This window comes from Scyliorhinus canicula, chromosome 8, assembly GCF_902713615.1.
Source record: "Scyliorhinus canicula chromosome 8, sScyCan1.1, whole genome shotgun sequence".
NCBI classification, from domain to species: Eukaryota; Metazoa; Chordata; class Chondrichthyes; order Carcharhiniformes; family Scyliorhinidae; genus Scyliorhinus; species Scyliorhinus canicula.
The window spans coordinates 126,359,221-126,382,172 of record NC_052153.1 but is presented as its reverse complement, the minus strand read 5'-3'; the positions used below and the strand labels follow the sequence as shown (position 1 = coordinate 126,382,172).

At 45.7% G+C, this 22,952-nt stretch overlaps 1 protein-coding gene across 12 annotated transcripts in view; it reads left to right on the top strand.

Moving 5' to 3' along the window:
• The window catches only part of rgmb (repulsive guidance molecule BMP co-receptor b), a 227,509-nt gene that overhangs the window by 179,851 nt on the left and 24,706 nt on the right, over nt 1-22,952 (top strand). The gene's annotated exons all lie outside the window — the stretch shown is intronic.

Below are 22,952 nucleotides of genomic sequence, written 5' to 3'. Positions count from 1 at the left end.
AGATGTATCTTTTGATACTAAAACTAAAAAAAACCTCACTGTGTGATAGTTCATACTAGCTAGCTGAAATGTGTCAATTTAAACTATTTTATTTCTATTCACCCCAAATAGCAGAATATTGCACTATATAGATATTATATAAAGCTTTATCATTTGTGAAAATAAATAAGAATGTCCAATCAGTTATACCTATGGTAATAGCCAAGTGTAAATAAGCTTGACTTCCTTTACCTGTCTTCCAAGAAGGTCTGGTAATTGAAGTTGTTCAAACAACCTCTTTTATATGATTCTAATACACAATGTAGTGATATCAGCACTGAGATAGAATTTATCTGAAAGTAAAATATACTTTTTATTGCACACTTATGCTGCAGAAAAATGGAACACAAGATAAATAAAATGTGTTGAAACATTATACTGAGGGGTGGACGAGATTGTGCACACTATATCATCAACACTAGAGAATTTACTGTTAAGCTTTTGGTGGTGATTCATTTGTAATATTCTTGAGACTCTATATTCACTGCACACATCCCCCAACATTCACTGCATCCTTCTGTCCACAATGTTGGTCTTTGCTGGCTTTTGACTCACTGCTATTATAAATGGATTCTAAAGCGCACTCATTGACTCCCACCATCTCTCACTTAGCGTTAATAGTACTACTTCAGAGCTAACAACATTCATGAACGCTAACCTTAGTTTTAGAAAATATTTTTCATACTAGTTAATGATCTGTGACATTGTGTACAATCATACTAAACATAGCCCCAAAAGCATCTCATTACTCCCCTTTTCTATTTTGTGTGCTCTCTATATCAATTTTATTTTGTTAATTTCTTGTATTTTCTTTACAAATCCCAATTTACTTTTGTACTTCAAATAATTATATTGTGTGATTCCTTCTACTGTTTTCAGTGTTGACTTGTGTTTTCAAATTATATGTCCTAAAACAAAATAAATTGAGATTTTTAAAAATTAAATCATCCGGACTTTTAAATGAGACATGGGAGCAAGTCGTGATGTTGGATAGTGTGCAGCACATGGAGAGAGCAAAAAAGGTTAAGTTAGCTAAGTTTCTGGTTATGCGGGGCCCATGGGAGTAGGGCTGAGTTGAACAAGAGGCCCAGAAGTGAGTAAGGAGCAAGTGAAAGGCATGGTACACATGGAAATATGGAAATTATATCACTGGAGGAGACTATTTGGAAGATCCTATATGTGGCAGTACTAGTTCTTCAACTATACTGTCTAACCCCATTCCTAGTACTTCCCCATATGTATTTATATTATTCTTCTGGCGTCACAGGCGCTGGCTTGGAGGGCTGAAGGGTCTGTTCCTGTGGTGTAGTGTTCTTTGTAAGGAGGAGCCCAGTACATCTGTGTAAAGACAAGGCTGAAGCATTCACAATAATCTTCAGCCAGAAGTGCTGGGTGAATGATCCATCTCAGTCTCCTTCAGAGGTCCCCAGCATCACAGATGCTAGTCTCCAGCCAATTCGATTGACCCCACAGGATGTCAAGAAACGGCTGAAGGCACTGGGTACGCCAAAGGCTATGGGCCATAACAATATTCCGGCAATAGTACTGTTACGTGGACTCCAAAACATGCCGTACCCTAGCTAAGCTGTTCCAGTACAGCAACAACACTGCCATCTACCCAGCAATGTGGAAAGTTGCTCAGGTATGTCTTGTGCATAAAAAGCAGGACAAATCCAACCCGGCTAATTGCAGCCCCATCAGTCTACCCCCAATCATCGACAAAGTGATGGAACATAGAACATACAGTGCAGAAGGAGGCCATTCGGCCCAACAAGTCTGCACCAACCCACTTCAGCCCTCACTTCCACCCTAATCCAATAACCCCTCCTAACCTTTTTGGACACTAAGGGGAATTTATCTTGGCCAATCCACCTAACATGCCTGTCTTTGGACTGTGGGAGGAAACCGGAGCACCCGGAGGAAACCCACGCAGACACGCGGAGAACGTGCAGACTCCGCACATACAGTGACCCAGCAGGGAATCGAACCTGGGACCCTGGTGCTGTGAAGCCACAGTGCTAACCACTATGCTACCATGCTGCCCTAAGGGGTCATCAACAGTGCTATCAAGTGGCACTTAATAATAACCTGTTCACTGACACTCAGTTTAGGTTCTGCCAGGGTCACTCAGCTCCTGGTCTTGGTTCAAACATGGACAAAAGAGCTGAATGTCAGAGGTGAGCTGAGATGCCCTTGACATCAAGGCAGCATTTGATTGAGTATGGTGTCAACGAACCTGAGCAAAACTGGAGTCAATGGGAAAACTCTCCACTGATTGGAGTTATACCCAGCACAAAGGAAAGATGCTTGTGGTTGTTGAAGGTCAGTCCCAGGACTTCACTGCAGGAGCTCCTCGGGGTAATGTCCTGGGCCCAATCATCTTCAGCTGCTTTTTCAATGACCTCCCTTCCAACTTAAGGTCAAATGTGGGGATGTTCACTGATAATTGCACAATGTTCAGCGCCATTCACTCCTCAGACACTGAAGCAATCCACGTGCAAATGCAGCAAGACATGGACAATATTCAGGCTTGGGCTGATAAATGACAAGTAACATTCATGCCACACAAGTGCCAGCCAATGACCATCTCCAATAAGAGAGAATCAAACAGTCGTTCTTTGACATTCCGTGGCATTACCATCACTGAATCCCCCACTATCAACATCCTGAGGGTTGCCATCGACCAGAAATTAATTGGATTAGCCATATAACCTATATGGTTTAGCATGGTGGGCTAAACAGCTGGCTTGTAATGCAGCACAAGGTAGCAGCGCGGGTTCAATTCCCGTACCGGCCTCCCCGAACAGGCGCCGGAATGTGGCGACTCGGGGCTTTTCACAGTAGCCATTGAAGTCTACTTGTGACAATACATTATCACTACTATTAGTAGTAGGAGGAGCAGGAGTACACTCAAGAAATTCAACACTATCCAGAACATTCCACAAATGTTCACTCCCTCCACGACTGACACACAGTAGCAGCAGTGTGTACCATCTACAAGATGCACTGTGAGAACTTACCAAGGCTCCTTCGGCAGCACTTTCTAAACCAATGACCACTACCATCTAGAAGGACAAGAGCAGCAGATACCTGGGACCCCCACTACCTCGATGTTCCCCTCCAAGTCACTCACCATCCTGACTTGGAAATATATTGTCGTTCCTTCACTGTCGCTGGGTCGAAATTCTGGAATTTCCATCCTAATAGTACCTACACCACACGGACTGCAGAGGTTCAAGAATGCAACTCACCACCTTCTCAAGGACAATTGGGGTTGCGCAATAAATGTTGGCCTAGCCAGTGAAGCCCACATTCCATAAAAATGAATTTTTAAAAAACTAAGGAGAGTGGTGATGTGTTGGGCAGGGTGGGTCTATGTGGACTGCGTTTGATGCAGTGTAGCGAGAGACAGACTTCCAACACTTGATGAGATGCAACACGATTTTATTTAACATCTAACTATTTTACATGTTCAACTGTGGGTTGACACTATGCTGACTTGACTGGAGACCTGATGCTAGCCTGACCAGACTTACTGACTACCACATGGTGTTTGCACTGGCTATGCTCATGAGCTCTGACTGTCTCAGAGGCTGGATCCCAAGAGAGCGGGAAAACTGGTGCCCTCTGGCTTTATAGTGGTTGTGTCCTGTCTGGTGATTGGCTGCTCTGTTCTGTGTGCTTACTGGTCATCCTGTGTGTCAATCACTGCCTGTCTGCACTCCATTATATACATGGATGTATATTATGACAAGTGGCTTACGTTGGTGAAACCAGAGTGAATTCAGCAAGTGATGGGCCTAATGCAGGCATAAGGCATTTTACGATAAAGATTAAAGTTCCTTTTGAGCTCTCCCAGAGACATAATGCGTGGACGCCATGGTTACGGTTGTCTCGGCCACATAGGCAGGAAGGCCACCCCAAGTTTGTTGAATTGCCGGCTCTGTGATGCCTCGGCATACCTGAGCCACAAAAAGAAAATCAGCCAGTGTTCCTGTTCTTTGTTGTTATTCCCTGTCTATGTCAGTGAATTCTAGAGAGAATTAATCGTCTTGGCCCATAACCAACGAATGGCAATTTGAATGATGTAGCAGAGGATTGCTGACACTCACAGAACTAGACCCCAGCATCAGCCAGTACTTCAGCAGTAAAAGTGAAAACATTGCATTCGAAAAAAGAATTTTAAGATGCTTAAGTACTGAGTGAAATAAAGAAAAATAAATGCATTTGTAGAGCTCCTTTCACTATCACCTGATTCAAAATCTCACTGTCCTTTTTATTTTACTTGATAGTACTACCAAGGCAAAGAATGTGCCAGAAACTTATGGAAGGAGTTTTGAATGACAAGTTAAACTATTTAATAACACAGTATCACTTGCATTGTCATAGCGCCTTAGTATAGCTATAAAGTCACCAGGTGGTTCAATCCATGGCATGTTCACAAATGTTATGATAATGTGTCTCATTAGTCATCGTATCAAAAATGTACTTTGAATGGTGTGAGCAGTTTAACTAACCAGTTTTCACTCTCTTTGAAGATGATGCACTCTGGGAGAAATGAAACACTGAATGCAATTATCACTCCTGTGGTTTGAGATTGAATCCATAATATAATGTTGTAATAACTGTATTACCACTATTTATTTTACAGTTCAGAAAGCTGAAATAAATACCAGTATTATGATCATAAAGTAGTGAAAAAGGAGGCAAATTCACAAAATACCCATTACTTGTTATGAGATTTGTACATTTACAAATCCCAGTTATTCCTCTAGTTGTTGCATCTCAATTACTCAATATTAATCGGGGTGGCACAGTGGTTAGCACTGCTGCTTCACAGCGCGAGGGACTCGGGTTCAATTCCGGTCTTGGCTGACTGTGTGGAGTTTGCACGTTCTCCCCAGGTCTGCGTGGGTTTCCTCTGGTGCTCCGGTTTCCTCCCAGAGTCCAAAGATGTGCTGGTTAGGTGGATTGGCCATGCTAAATTGCCCGTAGTGTCCTAAAAAGTAAGGTTAAGAGGGAGGTTGTTGGGTTACGGGTATAGGATGGATACGTGGGTTTGAGTAGGGTGATCATTGCTCGGCACAACATTGAGGGCCGAAGGGCCTGTTCTGTGCTGTACTGTTCTATGTTCTATGTAGGGATTCTATAGGCTCGATCCAATGGCTATGCTGCACCCAAAAAGCAGATTTCTGTGGCACAGTATCTACCTGGCTCACAACCCCTTGCTTTCTGGCAAATCTGCATATTAGAGCGAGACAGCCAGTCTCACTGGAATGTGCAGTTTCTTGAGGCACCCAAGACTTAGGGATCTACCCATCCTCACAAACAGGGACCAGACGGAATGGCACACGGCCGGGGGGGGGGGGGGGGGGGGGGGCGTTTCCTATGGTATCGGATGCCCCAATGTGCATGTTCTTTAGTCAGGGTGGTACCCTGGCACTGCTGGTGTCACCTGGGCAACATGGCACTTCCAGCTTGATGGCATTTTTGTGTTCTGGCGATTGGGCCAGGGGTGCCCTGCACGGATGTTGGGGGGTGAGGTGACCAGGAACTCCCATAGTGCGTTGGGATTTGGGGAGGGTGGTGTCAGGTGTTGCGTTGGGGCCCCGGAGTTTGGGAAGCCATTTTTGAATGGTGTCCCGGCCTTTACAGTGAGAGTTCCTGCGAGCAGCACTGCTCAGTGTAGGAAACGGTGCTATGTGTGGCATTGGCCGGGCGCTCCTCGCTGAGGCTGCTTATTTCACGTGGGTGGCGTTGTATCACCATGTGTTTTTTTTAATAAACAATTTTATTGAGGTAGTTTTTGACTTTGTAAACAGTTACAAACATCAACAGAAAGAAAGCAAAAAAGGCAAAAATGTGCAAACATCCATGTACTTTCAATACTTCAATCGTAACATACTGCACAATCCCGCTCCTCTCCCACCGGTACTACCCGCCATTTTTTCCCTCCTACTCTACTCTACTCTACCCCCTCCCCCCCCTGCTGACGCTCACTCTCCCGCAAAGAAGTCAATAAATGGTTGCCACCTCCAGGCGAACCCCTGTACAGATCCCCTCAAGGCGAACTTAATTTTTTCCATACCCAGGAAACGCGACATGTCCGCAAGCCACAACTCAGTCTTCGGGGGCTTTGAGTCCCTCCACGCCAATAGTATTCGTCGCCGGGCTATCAGGGAAGCAAAGGCCAAAACATCGGCCTCTTTCTCCCCCTGGACTCCCAGGTCCTCCGAAACCCCAAAAATTGCCACCCCTGGCCTCATCACCACCCTTGTTTTTAGCACCCGGGACATGATCCCCGCAAATCCCTCCCAGTACCCCCTCAGCTTAGGGCATGCCCAAAACATGTGAACGTGGTTCGCTGGTCCTCCCGCGCACCTAGCGCATTTGTCCTCTATCCCAAAGAATTTGCTCATCCAAGCCACCATCATATGGGTCCGGTGAACGACCTTAAATTGAATCAGCCTGAGCCTAGCACATGTCGCGGTCGAATTTACCCTACTCAGGGCCTTTGCCCACAACCCGTCCTCCATTTCTCCGCCTAGCTCCTCCTCCCATTTAAGTTTCAGTTCCTCTGTCTGGGACCCTTCCTCCCTCATGAGCACCTTATAAATACCCGAGACTCTACCCTCCCCTTCTTCCCCCCTAGAGACTATTCTGTCTAGGATCCCCATTGGCGGGAGGCGTGGGAAAGATGGGACCTGTCTACGAACAAAGTCCCGCAACTGTAGGTACCTAAAATCATTTCCCGTTACCAGCCCAAATTTCTCCTCCAAGCTCCTCAAACTCGCAAAGCTCCCTTCCAGGAACATATCACCCACCCTTCCCACCCCCGCCCGCCGCCATACTCGGAACCCCCCATCCATACTCCCGGGGGCAAACCAATGGTTGTCGCAGATTGGCACCCAGACAGACGCCCCCATCTCCCCTACATGCCTCCTCCACTGGCCCCATATCCGCAGGGTCGCCACCACTACCGGGCTGGTGGTGTACTTGGCCGGCGGCAGCGGTAGAGGAGCTGTGACCAGGGCTGCCAAGCTGGCGCCCCTGCACGAAACCGCCTCCACCCGCTCCCAAATAGACCCCGTACCCACCATCCACTTCCTTATCATAGCGATGTTGGCCGCCCAGTAATAATTAATCAGACTCGGCAAAGCCAGCCCTCCCTCGCTGCGGTTCCTCTCCAACATTGCCTTCTTCACCCGCGGGGATTTTCCCGCCCAGACAAAGCTCATGATCATCCTGTTAACTCTTTTGAAGAAGGACTGTGGGAAAAAGATCGGGAGGCACTGAAAAATAAACAGAAATCTAGGGAGGATTGTCATCTTTACAGTCTGCACCCTCCCTGCCAGCGACAGCGGGAGTGCATCCCATCTCCGAAACTCTCCCTTCGTTTGCTCCACCACCCTGGCCAAATTTAGCTTGTGCAGCCTGCCCCAGTCTCGTGCCACCTGGATTCCCAAATACCGGAAATTTTCCTCAACCAGCCTAAACAGTAGCCCTCTCAATCTGTTCTCCTGGCCCCTTGCCTGTACCACAAACATTTCACTCTTGGCCATGTTTAATTTGTATCCTGAGAACTGGCCGAACTTCCTCAGCATTCCCAGTATACTTCCCATCCCGGCCACTGGGTCCGACATGTACAGGAGCAGGTCGTCTGCGTAAAGAGAGACCCTATGTTCTACCCCGCCCCTCACCATCCCCTTCCATCCCTCTGCGGATATCAGCGCAATCGCCAACGGCTCTATGGCCAGCGCAAACAGCAGCGGGGAGAGCGGGCAGCCCTGTCCGGTCCCTCGGTACAACCTAAAGTACTCCGACTTTAGGTTAGTTAGTCCTGACGCTGGCCCTCGGGGCCTGATATAATTTGATCCAATCCACCAATCCCTCCCCAAACCCAAACCGTCCGAGCACCTCCCATAGATAGTCCCACTCCACTCGGTCAAAGGCCTTCTCGGCGTCCATTGCCACCACTACCTCTACCTCTCTACCCGCCTGGGGCATCATTATCACATTAAGTAATCTTCTCAGGTTGGCCGCCAGCTGCCTACCTTTCACAAACCCAGTTTGGTCCTCCCCAATCACCTCCGGTACACAGGCCTCCATTCTAACCGCCAGTACCTTTGCCAGGAGCTTGGCGTCAACATTAATCAGGGAGATTGGCCTGTAGGACCCGCATGCCTCCGTGTCTTTACCCCGCTTCAATATCAGTGATATAGTGGCTTGCGACATTGTCGGCGGCAGGGTCCCTCTGTCCCTTGCCTCATTGAAAACCGTCGCCAAGACCGGGCCCACCACCTCAGAAAACTTCCTATAGAACTCTACTGGGTATCCATCCGGCCCCGGGGCTTTTCCCGACTGCATGGCCTTTAGGCCCCCCAATACCTCCTCCACACTAATCGGGGCCCCCAGCTCATCCACTCGCCCCCCACCTACTGTTGGGAAGGTTAACCCGTCCAGAAACCTTTTCATCTCCTCCGGTTCTTCCGGTGTCTCCGAAGTATACAGCTTGCGATAGAAGTCACGGAATACCTTATTCCATCCTGCCAGGTCCTCCATTTTGCGCCCCTCCCCATCCCTCACTCTACCTATTTCCCTGGCCGCCTCCCTCCTCCTGAGTTGCTGCGCTAACAGTCTGCTAGCCTTTTCCCCATGCTTGTACACCACTCCCCTCGCCTTCCTAAGCTGTTCCACGGCCCTACTCGTGGATAGTGCCCCCAGTTCCGCCTGTAGTCTCTGCCTCTCCCTGAGTAAACCCTCCCCCGGGGACTCCGCGTGCTCTTCATCTATCCGACCCATTTCCCTGACCAATCTATCCATCTCTGCCCTGTCTGCCTTGGCCCCAATTGAAATCAGCTCCCCCCCGCACTACTGCCTTTAGCGCCTCCCACAGGGTCGCCACTGAGACCTCCCCCGTGTCATTCACCTGCAAGTAATTTTGCATACACCTCCGAAGCCTCTCACAGATCTCCTCCTCCGACAGCAGTCCCACGTCTAGCCTCCATTGCGGGCGTTGGTAGCTCGCTCCCCCGATCTGCAGGTCTACCCAGTGCGGGGCATGGTCTGAGATAGTAATTGCCGAGTATTCCGTGTTCTTTACCTCCCCTATACAATCCCTGCTTAGTACGAAGAAATCTATCCTAGAATATACTTTATGGACGTGCGAGTAAAACGAGTAGCCCCTTCCTGTCGGCTGTCTATCTCTCCAGGGGTCCACTGCCCCCATTTGCTCCATAAACCCTTTCAGCTCCCTTGCCATTGCTGGGAGTCTATTCGTTCTGGGACACGACCGATCCAAAACCGGGTCAAGGACCATGTTAAAGTCCCCCCCCATTATTAGCCTGCGAGAGTCCAGGTCCGGGATCTTCCCCAGCACTCTTTTAATGAAGTCCACGTCATCCCAGTTCGGGGCATATATATTCACCAGCACCACTCTTCTCCCCTCCAGTCTGCCCCGTACCATCAGGTATCTGCCCCCCCTGTCTGCGGCTATGCCCTCCGCCTCAAATTGCACCCGCTTGTTGATCATGATTCACCATGTGTTTATCGGCGCTGCGAGCACCAAGAAACGTGCGGCTAAATGGGACTTTGTTCCCATTTAGTTGAATTGCACCCAATAATTCTAATGATTATTCTGAATGTTGCATGAACAATCTTTTGAAAACAGACACTGATTCAAATGAAACCTCTTAAAGAAACTAAAGTAGGCCTTTGTTTGACCTTGCACCAGATCTATAGGTATATGCAGTCTAAGGATATGGTTAATTTGGAATTGATAAGCCGATCTAATAGGATAATGTTTATGATAATGTGATGATGTTTATTGGACTGATAATTTCTGTCAACAAAATCTCCAATCTAGCAGCATTTTACAAGATATATGTTGGAAAGTGTATCCTATAAGGTAAAGCCTTTTTCACAAAATGCTATACTTGTAACCACAAACCACACGTAGGTTCAATGAAAGGAACCTGTTTCAGATTTCTTGTATTTATTGAGGTTTGGTTACTTTTGGGGACAAGTTAGACATACAGCTTTAGGTCTGTACCATTTCTCAAGATAAAGCAACATAGTTAAATAATAAGAAGGATTGAGGTGTTGTAATAGTGTGCTTGCTAATATGTAAAGTATTCTTTAATATTTGATTATGTAAATAGTTAGGTAATTTGATGCAGCAGCCATCTTAGTTGCTTTTGTACAGTGAGCAGCTCACGTAGCAGCGTTAAGAGGAAACCTCCATGAAAGATCTGTATTCAGCATCTACCTTTGCCTTCGGCTTCATTTGTATTAGTCTCGAAAGAGATAATTCAACACGGTGGCAGCAGTAGTGAGCTGTCAACCCTGAGCAGCAGCTGAAAAAAACAATTTAAATTGAAAGCTCTGCCTGAAGTGCTGCAGTTGAATCACCATTTTCATGTCGGAGAGTGATTTTCTGCACATTGGAACCGAGTGCTCTCCTGGTTTTTCCCGAGCTGGCAAAGAAACTGAACTGCAGTTTCACCTGTAGAGTTCAGTAAACCATCTTGTTTTGGCCCACAGTCCTTCCCATCACTGCTACCTTTACCTGCGATTAGCCAACTCCAATCCAGGGGCCCCTCTCACCTGCAAGCTACAAGCCTGCATTGCAGCAGCAAAGCTCAGGCTACGGTTTAGTTTCCGCTCTGAAGTCAGTTTGCTGCAGCTCTCAAAGCAACAGTTCCTTGGGGATAAAGAACAGAAGGCTGAGGCAATGGCAGCAGGATTTTCATGGCTGGACTGAAAAGCATCTGATGTCCCAGGAGAGCTCAGACTGTTTAGACAGAGGATTGAACTATACTTCCAAGTCCATGAGATTGTGGAGATGGAAAAATAAACTATAAATATTGGGATCATCATTGGGAAAGAAAGTTTGTGCAGAATTAATGCCTCTGGTCTAGCTGAGGGCTACCAGAAAATCCAGCAAAGCTAGAGACACCATTGGAAAAGCAGGTGAAGATTAAAGTGGATTTCAGGGTACACTGCCTGGAATTCATGCGATACAGACAGAATGTCAACAAATTCCAAGACGATTTTTTTCAATTGATGCAGATAGAGAAGGGGCGATTCCTCGGCTGAACGTTCGGAAGGCAGGCAAGTCTTTTCTCCTTTTTTGTCCTGGAGTACTCTTTTATCTGCCTAACACTTATGTGATGCGTATCAAACAAATGGGGGTCAGAAAATAGTTTTCACTATTTTGTCATTCTAGGTTCCCAGCAGAAGTTGGGCACTTAAGGATGGTGGGAACTTCCCACATGACCAGTGTTACCTCCCGCGGGGGCACCAATGGGGCATCATGTTAAGGTTTAGGTCAGGTCAGGCGTCAAGAGTCGCCCCAAGCATTCAGGGAGCAGGAAACAACAGGTGCGTGGTAAAGCATGGAAGCCTTTGTGTTGTCCTTCATTCTACAACAAGCCAGAGGCCCCATTTGGAGTTTTAGTTTTGGGGTTAATTAATTAATTAAAACTAGCCGAAAAATGCAAAATTGTGGGGGGCTGGTGCTTAAATTATTAAATTGTAAATTATGTACTTGTCTTCATGACCTGCTTAAAAATTGTCCGCTTACCGGACATGCCGGTATTTGAATAGATTTGAAGAACTATACCTATATGTGGAATTAGAATTCAGATGGGGTGGGGGGGGGGGGGGGGGGGGGGGGGGTCAGTGGTTACCAATCCATTTGAAAATGGGTCCTTCCCCCAAAAAGTGATTTGATAGCCACAGATATCAGCAATACACATATGCTGGTCAAACCTTTCATGAGTCCAATTACTGATTTTAAAAAGCTGCCAGTTTTTACACATTGCTTTCACCCCGACCACATGACAACCTATATGACATGCTTACATCAAAAGGTGTCAATGATTATGTATCATTCCACACTGCATTGATTATGTTGGGAGATACTGATCTGATTGACATGCATGAAAATAACTCCACTTTCTGTATGTAACTCCCATAACGTGGCTATAACCTTCCAGTCTAAGGCTGGGGTCTTTCCCAGTTAGCTATATATTAAATAAATCTTCATGGCCTTTCGGCTTATGAATGAAATTGATCCCTCTTTCTCTCTGTGTTTCTCACAATTGGAGCTTTTGCATCTCCTATTAACTTTTCTCATTTAGAAGATTGTATATGCCTTATAATTGCTGTATGCTTGATTTTAAGAATTATTCTTCCCCACTAAACAAAGGCTGAAAGTTACATTACTACAATATAAAGAAAATCAATAGCAATATTACATTAGCAGTTTAAAATTAGTCTTTCTTTACACGAGCACTGGGCAGGATTTTCTGCTGGCAGCACACACTCTGGGAAAACTCTTCTAAATTCAGCATTGCCTGGGTGGAACATGCACCACTCCGTTTTCTCAGCTCTATAGCGGTCCAACTAATAGTGGTCCTTGAAGGGACTTCTGGCGGCAGATGACCACAACAAAGTAAACTTTTAACTTGATGTATGAGTCAAGAAATGCAGGAGGATTGGCCTGGGCTTGCTCCTGTCTGGTCCATCTCCCACCCTCCACCCAGAATCTTCCTACATGGCCTGGGTGACCAGGGTTAAATTTGTCCCCAAAAGTAATTCCTGGAAGAGAAATCAAATAAAGAAAAATAAAAACTGGATTGGCAGAAATCTGAAAAAAATACGCAGCACAACAGACTCTATGACCAGGAAAGGTAAATTAAGTAAGAATTTTAACTTTGTATGCCACTGATTTTGGAGGAGCAACTATTCCCGTACCAGCCTCCCCGAACAGGCACCGGAATGTGGCGACTAGGGGCTTTTCACAGTAACCTCATTTAAAGCCTACTTGTGACGATAAGCGATTTTCATTTTAGGGGCTGGTTTAGCACAGTGGGCTAAACAGCTGGCTTGTAATGCAGAACAATGCCAGCAGCGCGGGTTTAATTCCCGTACCAGCCTCCCCGAACAGGCGCCAGAATGTGGCGACTAGGGGCTTTTCACAGTAACTTCATTGAAGCGTACTTGTGACAATAAGCGATTATTATTATTATTATTCAGGAAAATGGGAATTTAGCCCTGGAGTTAAAAATCTCACAGGCTTAGCCCTGCAGAGGTATTGTAAAATCTGACATTTTTATTCGAGTCCCAGTATAATTTTTCTAAAGTTCTGGTAGACAGCAACTGTAAAATTCAAAAGATCATGCACCTGAGGTTGGTCTCAGCAACATATTTATATTTTTGAAGGTTTAAATAACTTTTTTATTTGTTTGAAAAGCATATCTTAAGACAGCAATTATTTGGACAGATCCATTCTCGGTGTGTTAAGTTACCCATGTACCCAAGTAAAGAGTAGTCTTTCAGTGGATTTTGGGTTTATTATTTCCTAGCAAGCATATTTTTAAAAATTGGATAAATACTTGGAAATCCTTCTCTCTCGCTTTTCAAAATTTATTGAAAGCATATTTAATATTGGAATATTGCTGGTCTGATTTGAAGCTTCAACCAATAGCAGATTAAATGAATGAGAAAGAATGCCATTAATAACAAAATTTTAAAACCTTATGGTCAAAAATTGTTAAGACAGGCTGTATAAACATTTCCAGGAAGAAAAATAAAGTTACTGTTGACCTTGCAAATACTTATGTAGCTATTTTTTACCCAAATTCAGGTAGAATGAGTGCTACTTCAGCCATGCTTTGGAGGTAAGCGCTGATTCTAACTGTACATTCCAAACGACACTCCCATGCCGCAAACAAAACCATAATCCTGACAGTACAATTAAACAATCATTCCTACCATGCAAACTAAATATTCTTAATGGTACAAATTAAACCATGCATAAAGAAAATTATTATCCCAGTAGTATTATCCAAACAACAATCCCAGCAACTCTGAGAAACCATGATCTGAAAAGTGTACCATCTGAAAAATAATCTTAACCATGTAATCCAAATAATGATCCCAACTGTACAATTCAAAGAATCATCCCAACCTTGTAATCCAGTCAACCCAATTGCACAAACTAAAATGATCCAACTATGCAAAGCAAATACTGTCCTAACTTTCTGATCCAAGCATTGATCCCAATAGTACACTCCAGTGATCCCCGACTACAATCCAAACAATGATACAACTGTACATCTCATAATTTATATTCTTGATGAGTAAAACAGATACTCATGCTCCACTTCTCTCCACTCCCAATATACTTTCTGGCCCAAATTCCCTTTGCATTCTTTTTCCCTTGGCTTGCCTTCTCACCCCACTTTGCATTCTCTCCACACACACCTTCCCCTTCACCCTTCCTTTACATCCTCTCCTTTCCCTACTATATCAAGTCTTTTGGCTAAGGCAGTAAAGCAGTTCCGTTCCCCTGCTTAAGGTGCGTCCAGTACCACTGGCTTCAACTGCTGCCTCTGTATACTGTAGATTAGAAGAGCCATACAGCCACCAGTGCATATAACTGGAGAACTGGGCTAACAGGATTAAAAAAGCATGGTTGGAGCAGAGTGCATCGGAGCGGAATGGGGTGAGAGTGGAGATGGTGGCCCAGTTACATTGATCTGTGTCATTGAACACGGCTTTACTGGTCAGGCTCTCAAAAGCTGATTGGTGTGGTGTGGACTGCTGGCATGTATGCTTTGGCTTCTGTATCTTCATTCCTATTGAAGAATTCGGAGAGCCTCCAGGTTCAACTTTTTCCTCAATAATATATTCTACCTGCTCTTCGAACTGGTGTCCAGTTTCCAGTCCAGGTGCAAGCTAAGTGAATCCTAATAAAGGTGGGTGGGGGAGGGCATTCATTTACTATTCTTGCTTTCGAACTTAACTACATTCGGCAAAACAACTTTTAAATGGTATGTAGTCTGTGGCTAATGGCTCTCAAAGCAAAATGAGAGGAAATTGCTTTGATTATTGGACTTACTACACTGAGCACTTTCCAGAATCCACAGCAGTGCGTATGCAAAATGAATTCTAAAAGCACGGCCAGTTTTTGTAGTTTGAGTAACTTCAACAGAAAAATGCTTTGATTGGGATCTGCTTGTGTAATTGCTATATTCATGTGTTACCTGGGCTTTCTGAGCATTGACTTTGCCCAATCAAATGATACTGTTTTGAGACAGTAACCTAATAGAAAATAATGGTGATTTAGTAAGTGATTTAAAGAAAGTAATTTAAATGAGTTGAGATGCTGGTGGGTGGGGTTTGGTTTGATAATGTCGGCAACTAACAGTAATGAACTCTTCTTAGTAAATTTGAACCCCTTTTTTTCAAATAAGAACTGCAATTCGCATATTTTTTTTCATAACATATAATACTGAATTTTTAATGAAAGGTAAATGTGGCTGCCACTATGACAGTGTATTTTCCTGATTTGGGTTTTTCAAGATTGATTGAAACTGAAAATTGTCTTGTGTGATGTAGAACAAGTATATTATGGCATGGAGGTAAGGAAATAGGTAGATTTCTATACTCTAAGGGTGCCCAGAGGTATAGGGAGAGTGCTGGAGTATGCTGTTGAGATAGAGGATCAGCCATGATCCTAGAATCCCACACTGCAGAATGAGGCCACTCAGCCCATTGAGTCTGCACCGACCTCCAAAAGAGCTTCTCACCTCGGCCTACTCCCCACTCTATCCCTGAAATCCCACCCAATCTTTGGACACTAAGGGGCAAGTTAACATGACCGATCCACCTAACCTGCATATCTTTGGACTTACTGGAGCACCTGGAGGAAACCTATGCAGATACGGGAGAACATACAAACTGTGCGATCATTTTGAATGGTGAAGCAGGCTCGAAGGGCTGAATGGCCTCCTCCTGCTCCTATCTTCTATGCTTCTGTGTTAACTAAGTTCACATTTTTGTTTATATTTAGAGTGCCCAATACTATTTTTCCAATTAAGGGGTAATTTAAATGGCCAATTCACCTACCTTGCATATCCTTTTGGGTTGTGGGGGTGTGACCCACGCAGACACAGGGAAAATGTGCAAACTCCATGCAGACAATGACCCGGAGCCAGGATTGAATCTGGTTTCTCGGCGCCATGAGGCAACAGTGCTAACCACTGCGTCACCATGTAACACAAACCAGATTCACATGGAGCACAGGTCAGAGATTGATCTAAAACATTATGGCCCCAATTCTCAAACCTGAGTTCTCTTTGAACCTGGGCACAGATTTTGCCGCAGGTAAAATGACGGACGAGCCCAGAAATACTAAGCCCTGCCCCTGAACATGACACTTCCTATTCTTGCGGGGTCGAGACTGAAGTACTGACTGGAGTCAGGCCAGGCTTCGAGCATGCATGGTTTACGGATGCAGCTAGCCATTTAAGACATCTGCCAGAGTGTTCATATCAGGCCAGCCCATCTGACGTTAAGGGATTTATTTGGATAGCCAAGGTACTCCTGTGGAGAGGTAAGGTACCCCTTTGAATATGGTCCCAGGACACCTTTGGGAGATGAAGTCTCCCTTCAAGAAAGGTAATGCACCCTTTCGGAGAGATAAGGCACTCTTTGGAATTGTTAAATATAAAAGAGATTGTGCGAATAAAAAAATGCATCATTGCATTGGTACAGTCAAACTGTCAAAGATCTGTCAGAGTAACTAGGTGAGTTTATATGGAGGCTGTAAGGGAAAAGGGTGGTTGGTTTGGGCATGGGTTGGAATGAAATGGCACTAAGTTGGTAAAGGGGCTATAAAGGACCATTGAGATGTGGGAGCATGGGTATGAGGGGCCATAGAGGGTGCAATTAGGGGGCATGGATTGGCTTAGGATGTATGAGGGACCATGGGGGTATCCGGCGGCATGGAGGAGGCCTGGGGTGTGTTTTGAGATGGGGGATGATGGCTGGAAGTCTGTTTTTAGTTTCATTCTTTTATTTAATTCAACAAATTGCTCGAGCACAGAGGCAGGCTGTCCAGTCAGCCTGCCTCTGCACCCATCAGCCTTGAGGGGCAGCAGGCCTGACTTCTAATCCATCGTGCTTTCGTGGAATGAAAGCCAGGTTTGTGGGCTGCCATTTTTAACGGTCGAGCTTGCACAGGCCTGAATTTTCCCATCTCTGCACGCCTGACTCGGAAGTGAAACTCTGGGTCCTGCAGTCTATCGAGACACAAATCGGTGCATTATTTATTTTAGATTTAGTTAGAATATCCATTGCAGTGATAGAAAGCACTTCCCTCCTCTCATATGCTTTTCTTTCATATATATGTTAGATGCAGAAACACCTGAATTATTTAATCTTAATAAAGGAAAAGTTATTTGCATTTCTAGCCTTTCATAATATAAAAATGTCCCAAAGGGCTTTAGTAGAACAGTAGAACAGTACAGCACAGAACAGGCCCTTCGGCCCTCGATGTTGTGCCGAGCAATGATCACCCCACTCAAACCCACGTATCCACCCTATACCCGTAACCCAACAACCCCCCCTTAACCTTACATTTTAGGACACTACGGGCAATTTAGCATGGCCAATCCACCTAACCCGCACATCTTTGGACTGTGGGAGGAAACCGGAGCACCCGGAGGAAACCCACGCACACACGGGGAGGACATGCAGACTCCACACAGACAGTGACCCAGCCGGGAATCGAACCTGGGACCCTGGAGCTGTGAAGCATTTATGCTAACCACCATGCTACCGTGCTGCCCTGTGCTTTGTTGTGAACTTCTACATTTTGATGTATTCACCTTTGTAATGTGGGAATTGTGCAGCTTATTTATACTTTGTACAGTCCCACAAACAGCGATATGATATTAGGCCAAATACTGTCAATTCCCGCCATGTCCTCGAAGAATGCACTCCCTGCAAATGTCCCTTCATTGTTCATTGCGCCTATGCAGTCTCCACGTGCAATTTAATTTTTTTAAATGTTTATATTGACTCCATTGATGTACCATTGTAAAATTTGGGGATGGCTGGAACATCTCAAATTCAGTTCCATTATAACTGATTATAACTGTTCTCTGTTCACGATTTCACCCTTCGCAAAATCACGTGGGAACAGAAGCCCTAACAGCAAGTTTGGGTGGAAAGGAAACTTGGAGGTGGGGATGTTCCCTAGTGCCTGCTATCATTGTACTTTGAGGTGGTCGAGGGTTTGGAAGGTGCTGTTGAAGGAGGCTTGCTGCTATGCGTTTTGTAGAAGGTCGACATTGCAGACATTATTTGCTGGGGATGGGGAAGTGGGGGAACGTATGGATGTTCAAGGTGCTGGATGGGTAGAGTCAAGCAGACAGGGTTTTCTTTCTGGATACTGTCAAGTTTCCTGACCTATGATGTGTCACCCATCCAGGCAAGTGGGGTGTGTTCTGTCACTGATTTGAACCTTGTAGGTGGAGTGGCTTTGAGGAGCCCAGAGGTAAGCCACTGACTGGAATACCCAGTATCTAACATTTTGTAGGCACCACAGTAGTATGTAATGGGTCATGCTGTGTTTCTGGTCAATAGTGACATTTTATAATTCCATTGAGTGTCAAAGGGAGATGGTTAGATTCTCTCTTATTGGAGATGGTCTTTATCCAGCTTTCTGTGGCATGAATGATACTTGTCATTTATCAACCCAAGGCTGAATGTTGTCCAGGTCTTGCATGTACTGTTGACAATCATATCAGATGATTGGCGAGTGAAATGTATTGTATCCTGAACTAGCTCCCAAGTTGCTATCTGTTATTTTATGCCCCATTACTGAGTTTCAATGTGTGTGACCAGTTTCTATGGTACAGCCATCCTGTTGATCAAAGACTATCATAGAATTTACAGTGCAGAAGGAGGCCATTCGGCCCATCGTGTCTGCACCGGCTCTTGGAAAGATCACCCTACCCAAGGTCAACACCTCCACCCTATCCCATAACCCAGTAACCCCACCCAACACTAAGGGCAATTTTGTACACTAAGAGCAATTTATCATGGCCAATCCACCTAATCTGCACATCTTTGGACTGTGGGAGGAAACCGGAGCACCCGGAGGAAACCCACGCACACACGGGGAGGATGTGCAGACTCCGCACAGACAGTGACCCAAGTAGGAATCGAACCTGGGACCCTGGAGCTGTGAAGCAATTGTGCTATCCACAATGCTACCGTGCTGCCCTTTGATGTTAGGCCACAGCTAGAATATTGCACCCAGTTCTGGTCACCACACTTTAGGAAAGACGTGAAGGCCCTTGAGAGGATGTAGAGGAGATTTACCAGAATGGTTCCGGGAATGGCAGATTTTTGCTCCAAGGTTAGGTTGAAGAAGCTGGGATTTCTCTCATTGGAGCAAAGGAGATAGAGCGGAGATTTGATGTAGGTGTAGAAGATTATGACAAGTTTAGGTAAGATAGACAAAAGCTGTTCCCATTAGCTGATGCAACAAGGACTAGCGGTCACGGATTTCATGTTTTGGGGCAAGAGATACAGAGGGCAATATAAGAAAAAATGTATTTATACAATGAATACAATAATGACCTGAAGTGGGTGTTGGTGGTTTAAATGTTGTTGGGTTGTTCGTCTGCTTTTGTTTGTTTATATGAAAATGCCTTGAATAAAATATTTTTAAATAAAATAATGACCTGAAATTTGCTGCCTATGAGAGTAATGGAAGTGGCAACACTTTCAAAAAGAAATTAGATGGGCACTTGAGGGAAATAAACTTCAGAGCTATGGGGTTAGAGCTGGGAATGGGACTGACTGGATTGCTCTACACAAAGGATGGACTTGATGAGTCATATGGCCTCCTGTGCTATATAAAATGTCAAGGTGTCAATTTTGGGACAAAAACCAGTGTGATTCCCCCCGGTCCCAGCGGTTTTCTAGGGACTTTTGGGGCGGGGGGGGGGGGGGTCTCCACATGAAAAATGCCATGCCTGAGACGCAAAGCATCTGATTTTCACGCCCTAGGGGTCACCTGAACACTAAAATCAAGGTGGCGCTGCATTTAGATGGCTCTGTGTTTAGATGGCTCAACAGCACTTGCTTTCTTCAAGTCAGGATGATGGCAACGAAGAAACCAGCTCCACAATTCACGGAGCGGGTTCACACCCATATGCTGGATGACATGGAGGAGAAATGGGCAACAATCTGCCTGTCAGCTGGCAGGAGACACCCCGACCCCTTCCCCCCGGGTATTCTGGCTTCCTTCCACAAGTCCCGAAAGACGTGCTGTTACGTGAATTGGACATTCTGAATTCTCCCTCTGTGTACCTGAACAGGTGTCGGAATGTGGCGACTAGGGGCTTTTCACAGTAACTTCACTGCAGTGTTAATGTAAGCCTACTTGTGACAATAAAGATTGTTATTATTACATAAGATTTACACAGCACTGAAAGCAGATTCCAGGACCACCGGCTCTAACTGCGACCTTCACTCTGTTCCATGAGTATAGCCTTATGCTCCAGGCAGCTGCCCAAACATCCTCTGTCCCCGAGGTCTCCCTGGTGCTTTGTAGGCACAGTGCTGCTCGCCTCCTTTCTTCCTCCCTCCCAGAGGTCATGGGTCTAGTTCTTGTTTGTAAATTGCAGTGGTTATTCATTACGGTGTAATGTCACTCCTGATGAGGGCTGAAGATGCAATATTAAGTCCTCTAAGCAGATGCTAAATGATTCAACTTCATGTTAATTAGGTTTGCACCCTTCCTGGGCATGAATCTGACCACATAATTGGGAGACCGGGAAGATCACGTTCTGAAATCTCGGTGGTGTAAATCCAGTTTTGGCCTCTGGCGCTATTTAGCGGCCGTGATGGGATTTATGCCCATGACTAACTGACCCGTCAAATCGCGCCCTCTGATCCTAAGTGGAATGGGTTTTAATACACAACCCTATGACTGAGAGGAATGAGTATGGAGCTAATGCTGACACTGATGAATATTCCAGGGACAGACAACTTGCATACCACCCCCACCACTCCTCCACCCCTCAGCTGAGGTTCAGTGAAGCTATTTGCAATATTCCTCTATCCCTCACTGAGATTACCTTATTCAGCATAGACCAAAGATAAAATGTTTTGCCTTCCTAATCTGACTTATTGAGCGTTTGGCGGGAACACTGAATGTTTATTTCAAAGGGAGTGCTCAGGATGATACTTAACCCTTAATCTCAAATTTATAATGCTATTTAATGCTCTATTTCAACAAAAGCTGCTCTTTTTTGTGGAGTGATGCAGGACCTTTTGATCAGAATTTTACAGATCTGCACCTTGGCCAAAATGAATACTTAACTAAAAGGTGCTTTGTGGCTGAAATGTAAATGTAGTCAATTTTTTTACAAGCTATGTCATCCCCTACAACTACAATGTAATAAACCTTTTGTCACTGCTGCTCTAACCTCAATGCAATAACAGTTCAGTTCATGCCACATGACCCTGTCTTCTGTTGCTGTGACAAGTCCTTGCAGAAAATTAATCTCTTACTGAGAATTAAATGAAATGGTCCCCATGACCGACTTCAGTGTATATTGTAGAGAAGAAGAAGATTACAGTCTGTGTCAAGAGCAGAGCATATCTTGGGATGAATTGAAGCTAACAAAATATTTCATCTCCCTTAATTTTCTTTGTCCGAATTTTCTTTACCTGGTTTGTGTCAGTTCACCCCACAGAATATTCCTGTTGATTAGCCACCAACTGTAACATTCTCAAATATATAGCGCCGCCTTTGAAAAAGTACATATTATTTGTGAGTTCTTTGTTGATAAAAGATCAATGCACTGTGTTTGTTGTGCCTGCTCCTGTGGGCGTTATACAGTCAAGTGTGACTGAACACTGAAGTGTTTTTCTGCTCCGTGCCCTAACCTGCTGCGTACATGCCGCCTCCACGTCCCACCCTACAATGTGCATGCCCCAACACACCTTGTTCATGGCCCCCAACTCGCCGTGTACACAACTCCAACACACTATGTATATGCACCCCAATTCGCTATGTACATTCACTCAAATTCTGGATGTACACACCCCTAACTCAGTGTACACGTCTCCAACTCACTGTGTATCCTCCCTCAAACACATTGTGTACAGTGTACTCTTTCCCCCAGCCTGCCGTGTACTCTTTCCCCAACCTGCCGTGTACTCTTTCCTCCAACCTGCCGTGTACTCTTTCCCCCAACCTGCCGTGTGCTTTATCTCCAACCCGCCTTGTGCCCTTCTCCAACCCGCCGTGTGCCCTTCTTCCAACCGGCCGAGTGCTCTTCCTCCAACCGGCCGAGTGCTCTTCCTCCAACCGGCCGAGTGCTCTTCCTCCAACCTGCCGAGTGCTCTTCCTCCAACCTGCCGAGTGCTCTTCCTCCAACCCGCCGAGTGCTCTTCCTCCAACCCGCCGAGTGCTCTTCCTCCAACCGGCCGAGTGCTCTTCCTCCAACCCGCCGAGTGCTCTTCCTCCAACCTGCCGAGTGCTCTTCCTCCAACCCGCCGAGTGCTCTTCCTCCAACCCGCCGAGTGCTCTTCCTCCCACCCGCCGAGTGCTCTTCCTCCCACCTGCCGAGTGCTCTTCCTCCAACCCGCCGAGTGCTCTTCCTCCAACCCGCCGAGTGCTCTTCCTCCAACCCGCCGAGTGCTCTTCCTCCAACCCACCGTGTGCTCTTTCTCCAACCCACCGTGTGCTCTTTCTCCAACCCACCGTGTGCTCTTTCTCCAACCCACCGAGTGCTCTTCCTCCAACCCGCCGTGTGCTGTTTCTCTAACCCGCCGAGTGCTCTTCCTCCAACCGTAGTACCCACGCCCCACATCTACTTGCCTACAAAGCACAGTAGACTTTCCCATCCTGCTAATGATGCGCTCGCATGAATTAGGAGCAAAAGTAGGCCATTTAGCCCCTCAATTCTACTCTGCCTATTGATAAAATCATGGCTGATCAACTCCACTTTCCTGTATATCCTCATAATCCTTGAATGTTTTGTTGATTAAAGATCTATCCAACTCAGCCCATTGCCATTTTTATGGTAGTGGGC